The following is a 16,878-nucleotide window of genomic DNA, read 5'->3' on the forward strand; positions in this document are numbered from 1 at the left end:
CTCAGCCAATTCACTGGCATTTTCCTCATCGCTGAAACATTTCCACAGTTTTTTGGGGGCACTCATCCTCACATAAACTCTGAAAGTAACTTGACATAACTTTCCAGTGTTTCAACAACCGGTCAACTGGCCCCAAGCTCTGCATTTAAAATGTAGTAAAAGTGGGGTGCGCAGGCAGCCTGGCTCAGTCACGGCTCATGCCAGTCGGGGTCCAAACCTGGCTGTAGCTCTGCAGTTTAAAATGCAGTAGGAACCAAGGCAACTTGATTAATACCCGCCTCTTAACATCCCTGTCCCAAGCTGGAGCTCTCCCATTTATACGGGCGCTAGGGCCCTGAACCTGCAAAGAAGATTCTTGTCAATGTTGAAGACAAGGAGATATCTGTGCCGAGTTAATTGCAGGATCAGGGCCAATATGGCTATTTAATAGCCTGATGTAGGCTTCATGGAAATTCTGACCTCCATGTAGTCAATGACAAAACTGCTGACATTAATGGGCTCAGGATTTCACCCCACAATTCCTAACTTATGCACCCATCTTTGAACTATGGGCCTACAATGTGTTTGAGTCATTAGCTTAATTAGATAATGGCATTATAGTGCCTTACACTTAAGAAGGAATACACCTATTAGGTGTATAGGATTTTACAACAAAACCATACTCACAACCAGATTTAAATCATTACATATGAAACAGATGCCTAATTCACTAACCACACAGCTTTAGCAGCATCGAGGAATCTGCTGGAGTTAAATTAGCCACCAGAGGGAGATCACAGTATTCCATGAAGGCAAGAGAAACACGGGAAGCTACCAAGCAAACATCAGAGCTGCAAAATTCATAGCCCATTAAGGGAGAAAGATTTAACCAACGCCATAAACTGACATGCAGCTGATATGCTGAGTGAAGAGCTTTCCTCCAGCACTAATTCTGTTTGTAGTGTGGTCTTGAGCAAGTCTATTTGCATTTGAACCACTGGAAAATCCAGAGTATACCCTGGTGCCACGTATTACATGCATTTTATTTAACAACATGCACGTATATCAGCCAAAACTTGAGGTCCTCACTCATGCAAAACCCTCACAAGTTTCTGTGGGACCTGAGGACTTAGCCCTATATTCTTGTCTAGGGGTATTCGTTATTTAGCTATGGTCCAAACCATGCCCATCATTCTAGGATATCATGTATCACTCTGACCACTCAGATCAGCAGATATAGGTTTAGAACACATCTGGTTGTGCCAGGGGTGGCAGTTTTGCAACCATTTTGGCGGTGCCCAGGAAGCCCAGCACTCACACCCCTCCCCCACTCAAACTCTCCCACCACCACCACCACCACCACCACCACCCGCTGCCTAAGGCTCTGAGAAGAAATTTGGGTGGGGGACAGGTGTGGGCTCTGGGAGGAAGTTTGGGTGCTGGGTGCAGGCTCTGGACTGAAGCAGGGAATTGGGGGGCAGGCTCTGGGAGGGAGTTTGGATACAGGAAATACAAGGGGTGGAGCTCTGGAGCCTTTGGGTGCAGGTGGGGGTCCAGTGTGCCAGGAATGTGGGTGCAGAGCAGGGTGAGAAGTGCAGGCTCTGAGATGGAATCTGGGTGCTGGCTCTGGTCTGGGACAGGGAGTGGGGGTGCTGGGTGCAGGCACCACAAGGAAGTTTGGGGGCTAGAGGGCGAGGGAGGTTGAGGACAGGGGCATGAGGGGTGAAGGCTCTAGAAGGAGTGAGGAGCACAAGAGGGACAGCGGGGTGATTGGGGGTGCCACACTTATCTGGGAACACCTCCCTTTAGCAACACCTCCTGGGGGGGTAGGAGTCTCCAGAGGCTGCTGCCCCTGCACATTTCCCCCCTTCTGTCCCGTGTGTTCCCCTCTGCCACCCCCTGTATCCCCTCCTGCACATCCCTATTAGTAGAGGGGTCTGTTCCATCCACACTTGCCTACAGCATTATGACTAGTAATGGCAATTGTTGCTTTTGGTACAATCCACAGTGCTTTTAACTAGCTAGCAGACGCTCCCCATTGGCCATCTTTATTATTTTCTCTTAAGCATACGTCCTCAGGCCCAGGAATCTGCTAAATTTATCCTCTGTGCTATGCCTGAACTGAAATGCACAGGGTAAGCAGGGGTATTTTTAATTGTAGGTAAACCTCATCTACAAACAACCTCTCATTTCATGACTATAGATGGTACATTTTCCAGGCCAGCTGAAATCAAAACCCGTGCTTTCCTTCCGCAAGCCCCAAACGACTGTTTTCTCCTGATTCTTTTGGTGCCTGTGTAAGTAGGATGTCACTTGGCAAGGAAATTAACTGCACAGGAGACCTGGGGAAGGACGTGGCCCATAGCTTCAAGCATTTTGCTCACGCTGGAGATAAAGCCAGGGAGGTTTATATGCCTAAAGCTACATGGCTCATGCAAATGCCAGAGTCACAGGAAGTGCGAGGCTCTAAGGACAAATAAAATGTCAAAAAGCTAAGCTATTTTTCTGCTAGGTTCACAAAACCACATGGCATACAAATGAAAACGAGCCATCTGGTCAATCTTTCTGAGATCTTAAATTAAGCATCTGGAGTCAGCTATACCAATGCAACCCAACTGGCACTATTCATAGGCAAAACACACATACATGCTATCAGCAGCAGAGATGTGGCTGTTATGAAATAAGCTTCAGTAATTCTGGGCCCATATACACTCTCAGGCATGTCTACACTAGGAAATTATTTTGAAATAACTTATTTCAAAATAATAACTCCTGAAATAACGATTTCGAAATAGCATGTCTACACTACAGGGAAGCCTCAAAACTAGTCCGAGGCAGGGTCCCTTAGAGCACATCTACACAGCAGGGCTAAAGACGAAATAAGCTATGCAATGTGAGCTACGTCAATTGCATAACGTAAGTCGAAATAGCTTATTTCGGCGTTTGGCGCTGTCTACACAACACGAAATCTGAGGAAGAGCACTCTTCCTCCAACTTCCCTTACTCCTTGTAAAATAAGGGTTACAGAAGTCGGAGTAAGTAGTCCTCCAGCTCGACATTATTTTGACATTATGTTGAAATAACTGCTTGTAGTGGAGACATGGACTGTGTTATTTTGGAATATCGTTAGTTATTCTGAAATAACACTGCTGTGTAGACGTGTCCTTAATGTGGATGTGCTACCTCGACTTAGACCCCAAGAGGACTTGGGGAGTAATTACTTTGCATGACTGGGGAATAGTTATTTCAAAATAGCAGTAGTGAAGTGTCCACACTACCGCTATTTCGAAATAACTATTTTGAAAGAAGTATTATTCCTTGTGGAAAGCAGGAGTTATTAGTTTGGTAGAACCAGCTCCTTATTTTGAAATAAAGGGCTTGGTAGTGTGGACACTCCACTTGTTATTTCAAAATAAGGGGAGTTATTTTGCAATCAGTCCCTAGTGTAGACTAGGGCTCCGTGAGGTGTTCTACTGTTTAATTCACATCACCCCACCCCTCTGGTCAGGTAGTTTCAGAACTGAGATCCTGTCCATTCTCTTCTATTTATGTTTTTGTATTATAACCACCAGCATACGTGCCGCACTGCATCTGTCTGAACTCTCTGAATAAATACTTGGCTCTACTGAAGTTAATGGGAGTTTTGTCATTAGCTTCAGGGCAGCCAGGATTTTATCCCTGGTTTTCCTGGTTCTTTCATCCTGTCTAAGGACATGCTGCCATTATTATTAATGTATTAATGTGCCTGTGACAGGGCACGCGCTCTGCACTGGCCCTGTAAGGGCAAAATCCAGGCCTGCAGCAGGGGGTGGAAGTAAAGACCCAGCTGAGGCTGTTCTAGCTAATGAGGGCCCAACTGGGGGCTATATAAAGGGGAGTAGTCTCTCACCTGGGGGGAAAGCAGCAAGGGGCTGGCAGCTGAGGAAGCAGGAGGCTCTCAGGAGCTAGAGCAATGCTGGGGCAGCAAGGCAGGGCTAGGGTTGCTCTAGCCAAGCGAGCTCCCAGGCTGTAGGGCCTGGAGCAAGGCCCGAGGCTAGGAGGGCTGTAGCGAGGCAGTCCTGGTAAGTGGGGGTGGTAGGTCCACATCCCGTCGCCGGTGATGAGCGGTCCTTACAGACTGCAGTTTGCCCTGAGACGGGCTAGATGAAGACTGGTAGTGGGTCACTGAAGCAGCCCCCCAACAGTGCCATATGAAGACCCAGATGGAATTGGGGCCAACAGTGCTGAATCCCGTGCCCAGAAGTTTACAATATAAACAGACAAGACAAAGGGAGCATTATTATTCCATGGCATGGAAGAGGATTTGAGGCACAGAAAGTTTAAGTGACTTGCTCAAGGTCACATGCAGAATCGATGGCAAACAGAGAGATTGAAGACACATCTTCTAAATCACAACCCAGTGATTTAACCACAAGCCCATCCTTCTGCTGTGCTTTTTCTCTCTCCCCTAATTTTCCAATAGCCAGGTGTCTATCCCCCCTCCTCGAGGGCCTGATTCTAACCTCTCTTGCACTCCAGTAAATCAGGAGTAATTCCACTGATGTCAGGTAAGGGAGAAAAGAATATAAGTTATCAATGGAGAGTTCTTCATGATTTACCGATACATACATAAATAAATACATAAAAATCAGTTTTGTTCCTTGTTGAACTGTCATATCCAGAGCAAAATCAATTACTGGGCTCTTTGAGTAAAGCAAATAATGTTATAATGGAAAGGGAAAGGCCATTAGATTTCTTGGCAGAATCCCACATTTGAACTGTGAGCGCTTAAACTGGCAGCATACCATGTTTAGAAAGGCAGACATTTTAGGAACAGCGATCTGTGTCTGTAGTGGAGATAGCTATACAAATTCAGGGGTCATCCTCTTCCTCCTGCTTGGGTAGGAAGCAATGATTACAAATGTAAATCTAGATTCATAGCCAGCACATTGTCAGTGCAGTGAGGTGGTGAATATCCTTCAGGTCCCTGGCGAAGTAATGAAGGGGACACGGATGTGATGTGTTCCATCGTTTATGCATGTTGATCACAGTTGCATACAGGCATTTGCGTCATTTTCCATTTAAAGGGAGTTTGTCCACCTCTTCCAGGGGCTGTCCTGATGCGATTCAGTCTCCACCGGACTTTCCTTGTCAGGATCAATGACAAGCAGTATCGATGCTCCACGTGGTGCTCCATTAAATCTTGGCATCAAAGGTGAGAGTAAAGGTCCCATCTCAGCCCCACAGAGGGTTGCGGGATTTTAATCTGGTCTTTGGTGGGTTCTGTAGCTCACCATGCAACGCGAGACTCATGTTGGCATTGACGTGGTTGAGAAAGCGAGATCTCTGAGCAGCTCTTCTAGTCTTGTGGTCACTGCTGGTTGGTTGAGTTCAACTGAGTCAATCCTGGGGAACTCCCAGTCGATTGCAATCGGCACTCGGCAGGCTCCCTGCTTGTCCCAGCCCCATGCCACCAGCCCTTTCCTGGGAGTGGCCAGCTTGGCTCCATTACCCTGTGTGTGTGGAGAGGGAGACAGGGGGGCTGCTAGCAAGCACTGCTCCCATTGGCTGGAAACAGGGAACTCTGGCCAATGGGAGCAGATAGGCACAGTGCTGGCAGAAAGGGGAAGAGTGTGGAGCCATGTGGCCTCCATCGCCATTCCCAGGGCTATAGGGGCATGTTGGCCCCTTGTGGGAAGTGACGTGGGGCCAGGGCAGGCAGGCAGCTTGCCTCTGCCTCACTCCGTCATCAACTGGGAGCCACTAGTGGTACATGCCACCCAGCAGGAGGCTGCGCACCAACCCGCACACCCCTCTTGGGGCCAGCACCCTATACCTGCTCCAGCATCCCAAACCCCAGCCCTGCCCCCTCCCAGAGCCAGACCCTGCAGCCCCTCCTGCAACCCAAGCCCTAGCCCTGAGCTCCAAGCCACCTCCTAGAGCCAGAACTAAAAAACACCCCAACCTTGATCACCCTCTCAGAGCCCCATATCCCCTCCTGAACCTTTTCCTGTGCCTCAATTTGCTGGCTCAAACCTGACCCCTCCCCAGATCCAACACCCACATTCCCTCCCAAACCCCATCTCCATGACCCAGCCTGGTAAAAGTGAGTGAGGATGAGCAAGCTATGGGGAGCGGGGGATGGAGTGAGTGGGGCAGGGCTTCGTGGAACCCTCAGGTAAGAGGGAGGATAAATCTAGGGTTGCCCTAGTGACCCTGAGCATCAAAAAGTTGGGGACCACTGCTCTCATCTATGAAGCCTGTGTAATACATGAAATAGTACCAGGAGCCAGGGGAGTTGATTTGAGCATCCCTACCTGGTACTCATCATGTTATTGATAGGGATGTGAAAGTGTAAACGTGTAAATGGTTAATCTTCACGGTTATACCCCCCCCTCCCCCACACACACACTGTCTTTGTATCAGAGGCAGTAGTGGGGAGGTTGAAGGCGGGAGCCACTGCTTGCAGGAAGCTGGCTTTTAAGTGCCGGTCCCCACTCATGCTGCTGGTTCTGATACAGAGGCAGCTAGGGGAGAGGACAGGCAGTTCCGTGGGATCCACCTGCTCTCCACATGTAAACATGTAACATGTTTACCTAAAAACCTGAATTTTAACATCCCTAGTTATTGAGTCGTCTATCAAGGAGTTTAGAATAACTTCTGCGAGACTACACAGGTGCATGGTATTCTGCTGCAGAATATACCAATGCAACTGCTGTGGTTCATCAGCTCTGTGGACTGCAGCCCCTTAATGTTCTGGCCAATTTCCTGATAAGTGCAACATGAGACCTGACCTTATCGTGGGTGTTCTTGTCAAAAGGTGAAACTCTGATCCAGTGTAATGCAAAGACAATTTGGGGTTAGCCTTGTGGATGATTACTGCAGAACTGAGTTTGGTATTAGCCATTTCAATGATCAGACGGGAAGTAGTCACCATGTGTGTTTTTTTCTCCGATTAAGCTTAAGTTTCCAGCATTGGAAATAATCAGCCATTGTGCTAAGACTTTGGGTTAGCGTGCAGCTGATAGTCTGGAGGCTTGTACGCTGAACAACTAGGGCAACGTCATCCACATACTCCAGACATGCATCTGACAAAGTGGGTCTTTGCCCACGAAAGCTTATGCTCCAATACATCTGTTAGTCTGTAAGGTGCCACAGGACTCCTTGTCACTCACACATATTCCATATGTGAATTTCCTTGTCTCCATGACTGAGTATCTCCAGTGTACTGATTAAAAAGCATCAGGGTCAGGATGGAGCCCTGAGGAATGCCTGAGCTAAGAGTTCTTAGTCTACTGACCTGGCCATGAAGGGGTACCTGAAATCAGGGTCCCTGGTCATTGCCACCATGAGGCTTATAATTTGCTGGCAGTGAGTGGCATGGTATATGTAGGGGGGGAGAGGCACTGTCTCCAGTCTGTGTTGTCGATTTGTCCTCAGTATACAAGGGTGATCCCTGTGTTCAATTTATATTGGAAACCTATCTCAGTGGAATCAGGGTATGCCTACACTGCAGCGTTTTCCTGGAAATATGGCCGTTTTTCCGGAAAACGCAATTCTTACGTCCAAACTGCCATTGTGTGCTTTCGACAGAATATTCTGCCAGTCAAACGGGTGTCCTGTGCATGCACTTGTTATGGTGAAAATCATCAGGGCCAAAGGTGGGAACTAGTGAGCAGGGTAGCTAGCAAAGCTTCTCCAGCAGGGCTTGAAGAAACCTCCCCACGAGGCTTGCAGAGGAGCGGCATCACAACCAGCGCTCCCTCTCCATGGAGGAAACTGGCTGGTGAATCATCACAGCCGAAGATCCCATGGGAAGCAAGACTAAGAGGAAAAACAACTGAAGAGAGTTGGCAGTTTTTCAAATGGACATTATTAAGGACCCCAAGCAAACTATTCCGCTGCGTAGGAAAAATAGAAAATATGGCAAAAGACCTCCTTGGCTTAACCAGGAGATCTTGCATGATCTAAAAATCAAAGAGGAGTCGTATAAAAAGTGGGAACTAGGTCAAATTACAAGCAAACATCGCAAGAATGCAGGCGCAAGAATAGAAAGGCGAAGGCACAGACCGAGATCAATCTAGTTAGAGACATAAAGGGTAACAAGAAGATAATCTACAAATATATTAGAAACAAGAGGAAGACCAAGGACAGAGTAGGCACATTGCTCAGTGAAGAGCAAGGAACAAAAACAGGAAACTTGGAAATGGCAGAGATGCGTAATAACTTCTTTGTTTCGGTTTTTGCCTAGAAGACAAGGGTGACGGGATGCCTAACATAGTGAATGCTAGTGGAAATGGGGTAGTTTTAGGAGTTAAAATAAAAAAAACAAGTTAAAAATTACTTAGAAAAGTTAGATTTCTTCAAGTCACCAGAACCTGATGAAATGCATACTAGAATATTCAAGGAGGTGATAAAGGAGGAATCTGAGGCTATGTCTAGACTGCAAGCCTCTTTCAAAAGAGGCTCTTTCGAAAGATACTTTCGAAAGAGCCTCTTTCGAAAGAGAGCGTCTAGACTGCACGTGGAACTTTCGAAAGAGCAAGCCGCTTTTTCGAAAGAAAGCACCCAGTGAGTCTGGATGCTCTCTTTCGAAGAAGCCCTATTTACATTCAAGAACGCCTTCTTTCGAAAGAAGCACTTTCGAAAGAAGGCGTTCTTCCTCGTGAAATGAGGTTTACTGCCGTCGAAAGAAAAGCCGCGTTCTTTCGATTTAATTTCGAAAGAACGCGGCTGCAGTCTAGACGCAGGTGAAGTTTTTTCGGAAAAAGGCTACTTTTCCCGAAAAACCCCCTGAGTCTGGACACAGCCTGAGCCTTTAACTATCATCTTTGAAAAGTCATGGAAGGCGGGAGAGATTCCAGAAGACTGGAAAATGGCAAATATAATGCCCATCTAGAAAAAGGAAAATAAGAACAACCCAGGAAACTACAGACCAGTCAGTTTAACTTCTGTGCCAAGGAAGATAATGGTAAGAGTAATTAAGGAAGTCATCTGCAAACAACTGGAAGATAAGAAGGTGAACAGCCAGCATGAATCTGTAAAGAACCAATCATGTCAAACCAGTCTGATAACTTTCTTTGATAGGATAACAAATCTTGTGGACAAGGGAAAAGCGGCGGATGTGGTATACTTAGACTTTAATAAGGCATTTGATATGATCTTGCATGATCTTCTTATCTATAAACTAGGATATACAACATAGATGGGGCTACTATAAATGGGTGCATAACTGGCTGGATAACCATTCTTAGAGAGTATCAGAGGGGTAGCCGTGTTAGTCTGAATCTGCAAAAGCAACGAGGAGTCCTGTGGCACCTTATAGACTAACTGAAGTGTAGGAGCATAAGCTTTCGTGGGCAAAGACCCACTTCGTCAGATGCATGTAGTGGAAATTTCCAGAGGCAGGAATAAATATGCAGGCCAGGATCAGGCTGGAGATGACCAGGTGGATCCAATCAAGGAGGATGAGGCCCACTTCTAGCAGCTGATCTAGATTCTATCCACTAGTCCTGTCTCCCAATCCTTGAGACTCAGGGGACACTGGCAGAACAGATATTCATGACGTATAGAATTGGTGGTGTCCCCAAATCCTTCGGGCACTCTTCTGCACTAGCGGAAGAGACTCAGGATTTGACCCTCCAGTTCTTTCCAATGGGAAACCCAATATCTCAATCCCAGGATCCATTCCTATACTATTTATATATGGAAGCTTTCCATTTAAATCAGTGGGAGTTTTGCCCAGGTGAGGCATGCAGGATCAGATCCCTAGATGAGATAATTAAATGATTGATATTACCAGTACTGCAGTAGTACCCAAAGCCACAGACAGGATTAGGGCCCCACTGTGGTAGGTGCAGAAGATGTACTCTCGAGAAAAACTACTAAAAAACAGTGATACTAAATTTCACTGTAAAATATGAGGGAATCTTGTTTTCTGACCCAATAGTGCTGGAAAATATCTTGGAAACTTCCTGGATTTTGATTTAGGCATGAAAAAACCCCACAGCAATTGTTGATATGAAGGATGGAGTAAGTAGCAACTGCTTACTGTTAAAGTTCAGGGCACTTTTGTATGATTCATCATGTGCTTACTTCTCTCTCAAAGTGTGGGGTGGGGAGGAAGAGAGCAGAAAAGAGCGGAAGAGAAGGAAGAGGAAGGGAGGAAATTGATGACATTCAGAGTTACCAGATGAAAGGCAATGTAGGTTACCTTCTGACTGTGATTTGGCTACATTTCAAATGAAAAACAAACAAACAGACAAAACTGCTGTCAGATGCTCACTACTTCTTCCCCTTGCAGGAGAAACAAATGAGAACAGGTTGAACTTCTGTAGTCCGGCACCATCTGTGCCAAACCAGAGAATTTGCCAAATCACAGGAGGTCACTATTGTCTAGCAGTATTACCAACTTTTCCACTGCTTACTGGGCTCTTAGAAGACATTTAGGGGTAAATTAGAGCTAAATAACAAACACAGAACACTGAGAACCAGGACTGGTAGCTGTAAACAAATTGAATGGAACTGCAGAAAACTTGGCCACACCCATAAGTGGACATCTGGTGAACTAAAAACATGCCGGACCATGGATGTTGCCAGACTACAGAGTTCTGGATTAGAGAGGTTCAACCTGTACTTGAACCTGGTTCAACAAGAGGAGGGACAGTATTGATTTATCACTATTCTCTTTTTAAAGAATAAACAGGATTTATTTTATTTATCTATTTTCTGAGAGCCTCCCCTGCAGGAAGTTGAAGAGCAGCCCAGGAATTCTGCAAGAGTTATCTCATTGAGGCTTCAGGGGTGCCATTAACATCTGCGAAGGATGCAGGAAGTGTATCCTCCCGCTCTTAAGGTCCATGGAAAAGGACATGCCTGGCTCCCATGGAAGATATTTTTCTCCATGCAGCTGTTCTGGCTCTCTGAACCTCCTTTGCCAGCACAATAAAGAATCCTCACGCCAGGGAGCAGGAGCTGCAAAAGAAACTCTGCGGGAACTCATGCTGCTCAAACACTCCTAATACCCAATGAGATTTCACAGCAAAAATCCATAAGGTCAGCAGGGGATAATGCGGATTCCCTTGCTCTGCAACTTTGCATATCATTCTAGATCTACATGCATAGAGCTAATTGAGGAGAATCCCTGAGAGTCACCTGCTGACAAAGAGATAATGTTACTATAGTGCAGTGGCTCCCCTGCCAGCAGGGACCTGGGGTATTTCATGGTCTTCTACGTGTTTGAAGGCGTCTTTACGGGCAGTGCAGCTTGTCCATCTTTCAGGGTAGTGAAACGCACAGCTCATTACTCACGGTGAAATTCAACACAGCTAGCTGACCAGAGAATGGAAATGGACTAGAAACCTTTGTGTTTGCAGCAGTTTGGGACACTAAACCAAGAAACCCAGGAAACCCTTACAGAAATTGTGTCAGAAAAAGTTAGTTGGGTAGAGGGTGATAATACGGTCAAACATATTTTGGGGCGGGGGACATGGAAGGGAGGAGAATGATTTACACTAAAGAACAATACCAACCCAATAACAAATGGGTATAAACTGGCCATGAAGAAATTCAGGCTGGAATTTAGTACATTTCTAAATATCAGCGGTAAGGGTGTGCACAGGAATGAAGACGGAGGTGTAGACGGAGCTTGGTCCTGCCTTGAGGGCGGGGGGCTGGACTTGATGACCTCTTGAGGTCCCTTCCAGTCCTATTATTCTATGATTCTATGAATATTCTAATATTTTATGAATATTTTGCCACTTTTGGAAAGATGGATGAGCTGCATCCTTCCCCCAAAGTATGACTGCCTCTTCTGGCATATGGAGGAACTGACTCTTTCTCCTCCTCCACACCAGGTGGAGGAACTGCCTTCCATCATATCCCCCCAGCAGGGCCAACAGACTCACCAGGCCACTGGGAAAGTAAGGGGCCCCTGCTCTGCACCCCTGGAAGGAGCGGAGCCTCAGGAGAAAAGGGCGGGACTGGGGCTAGGCAGTCCTCAGCACTTCCTGGGAAGCACCTTATCTGTGCCGCTCCTGGACAGCCCTTAGTGTTGCTCAGAACGCACAGCTCAGTCCTCCAGCAGTGATTTAAAGGGACCGGGGCTCTGGCTGCCACTGCTGCCATAGTTGAGGCTGCCGGGAGCTCTGGGCCCTTTTTTATTGCTGGGTTCTGGGGCAGTTGCCCCCTTTCTCCCCATCCCCTCACCCAGATTGATGGAGCTGGGTCTCCCTCCTTCCCCACAAAGCCCCTGGACCATGGAGCTGGTTCTCCTGCCATGGCCCTGGGTCTTGGCCAGAGGAACTTGCTTCCTCTGCTCTGACCCCAGAGGAGTTTTGTGCCTCTGCTGTTTGGGGACATTTCCCTGCTTGACCCCCTTGCCCGGAGCAAGAGGAGTGATGTTCTGGTGCAACCTTCCCTTAGGAGGCATGAGGGCAAACAAGCTAACAAGTTTTAAGATACAGCTTGGTAAATGTGTGTGGGGGATTACATGGCAGGATTGCCAACCACAGCAAGGAACTGAATGCAAAGACCCAGAAGGGCTCTTCCAGGCCAACATGTCTATGCACCTAACCAAAAGACAGCAATGTGCTACTATGTTCACTCATCCCTATCTTTGGCACAGGTGTTGTGGAACAGAAGGGGTCTTATGTGGAGCCTAAGTCTTCTCCCAGTACTGGTAGCACCCCTCTCAACATGGCTACATTCATATAATTTTCATTCCTAGGCTCTTTCCTCCTCACTTTTATGTTTCCGTTTCTATTCTCTCTGCCTCTCTTCCCTGCCATCTGTTTAGTGAACTTACTCCTGGCATAGTATCCAGCTGCCCCACTGTGCCCAGGCAAAATTCCCACTTGAGCATTCCTGGAGTGAAAATCGTAAGGTCAATTTTCTTATTGTCTAACACTTACATTGCAGTGAATCCTGGAAATCACAAGCAAATCAGTTTCATTGTGCTAGGCGCTGTACAAACATACTGTCAATGGCAGAGCACACCTCAAAGAACTTACAGGCTGAAAAGAAAAGACAACAGGAGGATGAGAGAAACAAGTGAGAGGGGAGAGGTGAAGAAGAGTGGCCAGGAGAACAGCTTTGTTCTTGCACAGTTTACATGCACAAATCTTAGTCTCTCAGTTCCAGCCAATCCCAACGTTGTCACCTGCAAATCCATTACCAGAGACTATTTCCCTGTGCACTATGGCAAAGCGATTAGAAGGAGAATAACATGATGGCTTTACAGATGCTGGCAGGCAGTTTTTCCCCAGGCAGAAAGGGCAGCATAGAATCATAGAATAGTAGAACTCGAAGGGACCTTGAGAGGTCATCAAGTCCAGTCTCCTGCAGTCATGGCAGGACCAAGCACCATCTAGATCCGTGGTGTTCAACAGGTTAACCACTAATCACAAGTGGCTATCTGGCCAGTTGAGTGTGGCTAGTTCACTAGCTTCAGAACTGGTTGGACACCATGGATCTAGATCATCCCTGACCAGGCCTGCTGACAGGGGGTGGGGGAGCAAAATGGGCAGTTGTCTGGGGCCAGCGATTCAAAGGGGTCCGGGGCTCCTGGCGACTGTGGCCTTGGCAGTGGCTGTAGCCCTGGACTCTTTAAATTGCCATCAGAGAACTGCACTGGACACTCCATGTGGCTGAGGTGGGGTGGGCATGCTGTTGTCTGGGTGGTACTGAGGGTTAGCAGTCCTTGGCCCTGCTCCTTCCAGCCACTCCAGGGCACGAAGCTGCCCTCCCTACTCCCCACCTTGCCCGGATCCCTGGTTGCTGGTGGTCCTGCTGTCCCAGACAATGTTTAGTTAACCTGTTCTTAAAAATCTCCAGGGGTGGAGATACCACAACCTCCTTAGGCAATTTAGTCCAGTGCTTAACCACCCTGACAGGAAGACTTTCCTAATGTCCAACCTAAACCTCCCTTGCTGCAATTTAAGCCCAATGCTTCTTGTCTTATCCTCAGACGTAAAGGAGAATAATTTTTCTCCCTCTTCCTCATAACACTCTTTTAGGTACTTGAAAACTGCTATTATGCTCAGTCTTCTCTTTCCCAGACTAAACAAACCCAGCAACCCCACTGAACCAGTTCTTTCAATCTTCCCTCATACCTCATGTTTTCTAGACCTTAAATCATTTTTGTTGCTCTTCTCTGGACCGTCATTAATTCGTCTACATCTTTCCTGAAACATGATGCCCTGCACTGGACAAAATACTCCAGCTGAGGCCTGAGCAATTCAGAATAGAGGGGAAGAATGATGTCTCCTCTCTTGCTTATAACACTCTTGTAAACACATCCCAGAGTGATGTTTGCTTTTTTGGCACACCATTGACTCCTATTTAGCTTGTGGGCCATGATGACCCCTAGATCCTTTTCTGCAGTGCTCCTTCCCAAACAGTCACTTCCTATTTTCTTTGTGTCTAGACTACAGAGTTTTTTCGAAAAAAGTCGCCATTTTTAAAAAAAAACTTCCCCTGCATCTAGACTGCTGCCGCAGTCTTTTGAAATTAAATCAAAAGAATGCGGCAGCTTTTTCGACCGCGGAAAACCATACTTTATGAGGAAGAATGCCTTTTTTCGAAAGTGCTCTTTCCTATTTGATCTGAGGAAGTGGGTCTGGCCCACGAAAGCTCATCACCTAATAAACCATCTTCTTAGTCTTTAAAGTGCTACATAGTCCAGTTTTTTCTTTCAAAAAAAGACGTTCTTGAATGCAAACAGGGCTATTTTGAAACAGAGCATCCAGACTGTCTGGGTGCTCTCTTTTGAAAAAGTGGCTTGCTTTTTCGAAAGTACTGGTTGTAGTGGACGCTCTTTTTTGAAAGAGGCTTTTTCAAAAGTATCTTTCGAAAAAAGCCTCTTTCGAAAGAGGATTGCAGTCTAGTTGCATGGAACTGATTGGTCCTTCCTCGGGGGCGCAGTTTGCAATTATCCTTACTTTAAGGGCTAAGCCCCACTACTAGGTACAGCAACAAAGCAGCGAGGAGTTCAGGAATTTGAACCCAGACTTGTTCACCTCTAAGCATGAGCCATGCCCTCCACCAATAAAGCACGGGGGGAAGAAGCCGGCAAGCCTGGGTGGGAGAAGGAAGACGGGAGCCAGCTATGACAGAGCAGCAAGGACAGAGAGAGGGAGGCTAAGCTGGGAAGGGCTTTGAAGGTCAGGACTAGATAAGAAACTTGTGCTTGATACGTGGGAAGGCTCCAAGCCCCCAGGGTTACCCACCTCGGTCTGGCTCTGTGCAGGCCGCGCTGGCTGCAAGGGGACCCCGGTGCGCGGCTGGTTTGCAGCAGACTGGAGACCAGCGGCTGGGCGCACGGCGGCTCCCCCCGGGGCACTGCCAGGCCAGCCACTCATTCATCTTGGCTCCGCCTTCGCTTTCTCCCACGCTTGGCCCCCATCCGCGGCCCCTGATTGGCTCCTTCCCGCGTCAGTCGGCCGGAGTTTATTTGGTCGCGTGGACCTGTCAAGTCCGGCTGAGGCGGGGAGGCTGGATGTGGCTTGACCGGCCCTCCCTGCTCCCACGTGGCAGGCGGGCTGGCACCGGCAGGCAGCGCCTCCCAGGCCAGGTCTCCCGCAGCTTGCGAGCCGGGCTGGGGCAGCGGAAAGCCTGAATCAGCGCAGCCCAGGGATCCATCCCGCGGCGCTGGGCGCTGAACTAGGAAGCTCCTGCTGCTTGGCCTGAATCAGTGGGGATTTCCCCTGTGCTGCTCCCTGCATGGGGAGCAAACGGGGCCTCCCTCCCGCTGGGCGGGGAAGCCCTCGGTTTGAAATGCCTGGGGAGCCTCCCCTTGTTGATATCAATCAGCGGTGCAATGCTTGGGAGAGTCTCCCCCACTACTGCCCTTCCCCGTGGAATGCAATGCACGGGGCGCAGGTTCCTAAACGAAATGCAAGGGGACCCCTCCCCTCGTTGCCATCAATTAGCAGTGCAATCCTTGGGAGAGCCCCCACCTCCCGTGCAGGAACCCAGGCTCCCAAAAGAAACCTTGCGTAGCGCGCATCACAGCGAGGATTAAGGGAACCCCAGGCGCGCAGCGACTCAAAGGGACCCTCGTCACTACGCAGTGGTTGAGGGAGGTTCCCTCGCCACCCGCCCAGCGGGCAGTGGAAACATGGGAGCCCCTGCCAAGTGTGTGCCCGGGGCTACGGGACTCCCCCGGCTCTGCTGGTTGTTTCCTGCCTTGACAGTGCGGCTGGCACACGTTCCACCAAACCTTCCACGGGGCAAAGGCGGCGCCGGGCAAACTTTTGGAACGCAGCCCAGCCGGTGGGCGTGCGCCCCGCCTGGGACCCGGGCTTGGCAGAGCGGCACCCCCAGGCTGTGGCGTGCCCCAATCTGGCGCGCCTGGGAGGAGGGGGAAGGAGAAGAAGCACCCAGCCTCCTCCGGGCCTGGAAGGGGCAGGGGTGGACGGCGCCTCCCCGTCCAATCTCTCCCAGCAACAGTTTGAATCGAGCCATATAAAGGGAAGAGTGTGCCGAGGAGACACGCCGAGTGCATGTGTGAGAGGGGGGAGGAAGAGCGGGGGGGAGGGAGGGAGCAGGCTACAGACATCCGGGCCCTTTGCACATTCCAGTCCCACAGCCCTGTGCAGCCACCACCTCCGGGAGCCGCTGCCAGCCGCCAGCAGAGCGAGCCCGGCACGGCTCGAGCCCCGCGGTGCAGCAGCTGCTCGACGCTGCCAGCCCGGCCGGAGCTGCAGCTGGTGCCGGCTGCGCGGCGGGGAGACGCTGACAGCTGAGCCGGTGCCGCCTCCAGGAGACGCTGACAGCCGCGGCAGCTGGGCGCCAAGTGAGGCGGGGGCGCTGCGCCCGCAGCTGGGCAGCGGGCGGAGGAGCCTTCAACCCCCCCGCCACTCCTGCCAGGTTTGTTCCCCGGCTGCGCTCTGCGCGCTGCGCGCGTTCCCCAAACCACCT

The 16,878-nt window shown here is 49.0% G+C and overlaps 1 protein-coding gene and 1 long non-coding RNA gene across 2 annotated transcripts in view; one reads left to right on the plus strand and one right to left on the minus strand.

The window, feature by feature from the left end:
• The window catches only part of LOC149524207 (uncharacterized), a 29,984-nt gene extending 14,653 nt beyond the window's left edge, over positions 1-15,331 (minus strand). The window contains exon 1 of the long non-coding RNA XR_016349811.1: positions 15,186-15,331. This is a non-coding gene — a long non-coding RNA (uncharacterized LOC149524207). The remainder of the gene's footprint in view (positions 1-15,185) is intronic.
• A 1,161-nt stretch (positions 15,332-16,492) lies between these two features.
• Positions 16,493-16,878, plus strand: part of ZBTB7C (zinc finger and BTB domain containing 7C) — a 317,379-nt gene continuing 316,993 nt past the window's right edge. Inside the window, exon 1 of the mRNA XM_075932697.2 lies at positions 16,493-16,827. The gene's annotated coding sequence lies outside the window, so the exon portion shown is untranslated. The remainder of the gene's footprint in view (positions 16,828-16,878) is intronic.

Source organism: Pelodiscus sinensis, chromosome 6, assembly GCF_052426305.1.
Source record: "Pelodiscus sinensis isolate ZL-2025 chromosome 6, ASM5242630v1, whole genome shotgun sequence".
NCBI lineage: Eukaryota > Metazoa > Chordata > Testudines > Trionychidae > Pelodiscus > Pelodiscus sinensis.